Raw genomic sequence first — 1,604 nt, 5'->3', positions numbered from 1 at the left:
CAGAAATCCGCCATAGGAGGCATAGGAGGATTTCTTAGTTCGAGGCCAGCCTGGTCTACAAAGTGAGTTCCAGGACAGCCTGGAAGGCTGCACAGAGAAACCCTGTCTTGAAAAACCAAAAATAATAATAATAATAATAATAAATAAATAAATAAATAAATAAATAAATAAAAAACAAAAAACATGTTTCACTCTGTATCTCAGGCTAGTCATGGGCTCACTATGTATCCCAGGCTGGCCTTAAACTCACATGTATCCTGCTTTAGCCTTCAAATACTGGGATTAAATATGCATATTATCCCTTCCCCTAGGGACATTGCAGGTGTGGCTGCTATGTCACGTGTGCATCAGTAGGTGGCAGAGAGGAGAGAGGCTATGTCTATGCTCAATGCTCAGACCTGTGAACTTCTGAATGATTAGTAGCATTCTAACATTACCTAAAAAAAAAAAAAAAAAAAAACCTAGCCTGAGACAAACACCAGTTCTGTGCCAGGGGTCCCAGACCCAGAACTAGCCTGAGATGACCACCAGTCTTGGTCCATGGCTCTGTAGCAGCAGGAATCTGTTACCACCAAAAGCCAGTTGGTCCTTCCTGGTCTGGGCTGCTGCTTGTCTGAAGGCTGTGCAGAACTGCTGGCTGTGGGAGAGCTGGCCTTGAGGACATGAGAACAGGAATGCTGACCCCATTCGTCGCTGGAGTCGCACATGAGCAGTCACAAGGCTATGAGCATGGAGAGCGGTCCCGATCCCTCGTCTCCCTTGTGGGAGTGTGGTTGAGAAAGAGATGCCCTCCTCCTTCCCCACCTCTCATGACCTACAGGTGGGAGACCTGGCCCTAGGGGTCATGAGAGCAGGAGAGCTGTCCCCGCCCCTCACCAGCTGTAGCACTTGGGAGAGCAGGCTCTGCACCTCGCCTGGGCAGCATAAGAGCTGACCCTGGTGGTGAGGGCGAGGGTGAGCCAGCCCCAAGGGTGTGAGCCTGGGAGAGCGAACGGGACCCTTCACTTACGTGCCATGTGTTGACATGGGAAAGGGAGCTATGCCACCCTCCTCTCTCCCTTTGCCACCATGGCAGGCAGGAGAGATGTGACTCAGGTTGTCAGAGCGAGTGAGAGAGCTGGCCTCGCCTCTCACCAGCTGCACTCCTCACTTGGGCAGCGCAGTAGAGCTGACCCTGAATGTGGGGCTTGTGAGTGAGCTGACACCATGGGCTTCAGTGTGGGAGAGCTGGCCCCGCCTCTTGCCTGGTTTGTGATGGTATTGGGGAGGAAGAGAGTCCCCTTCTCACCCTTTGACCTTCGCCACCCGTGCTGGGTAAGAAAGTTGACCCCAACAGGGTCGTGAGAGCAGGAGGGCTGTCCCCACCCTTCACCGGCTGCAGCAGGGACCTGCACCTTGCCTGGGCAGCAGGGTAGAGCGGCCCTGGTTATGGTTTTTGCTGGTGAGCCATCTCTAAGGGTGTGAAAGCGTGAGAGGCAGCAGGCTGACCAGCTCAGATAGCTCTCAGGCCCAGATCCAGGGCTTGGGACTGACCCACACCATCATCTACCCGAACGTCGATGAACAGCTGGAGTGCATGAAGGGGCTGGTCCTACAGATCCAAA

General features: G+C 53.3%; 1 non-coding gene across 1 annotated transcript; it reads left to right on the top strand.

Moving 5' to 3' along the window:
- Window positions 1–300: 300 nt before the first annotated feature.
- On the top strand, window positions 301–435 carry LOC115064317. The gene has a single exon (XR_003844156.1). It is a non-coding gene; the product is annotated as a small nucleolar RNA SNORA17 (small nucleolar RNA).
- The last annotated feature ends 1,169 nt before the right edge of the window (window positions 436–1,604 follow it).

This window comes from Mus pahari, chromosome 6 (genome assembly GCF_900095145.1).
Source record: "Mus pahari chromosome 6, PAHARI_EIJ_v1.1, whole genome shotgun sequence".
NCBI classification, from domain to species: domain Eukaryota; kingdom Metazoa; phylum Chordata; class Mammalia; order Rodentia; family Muridae; genus Mus; species Mus pahari.
Note: the sequence above shows the minus strand (reverse complement) of the source record. Positions and strands in the feature narration are given on the sequence as shown.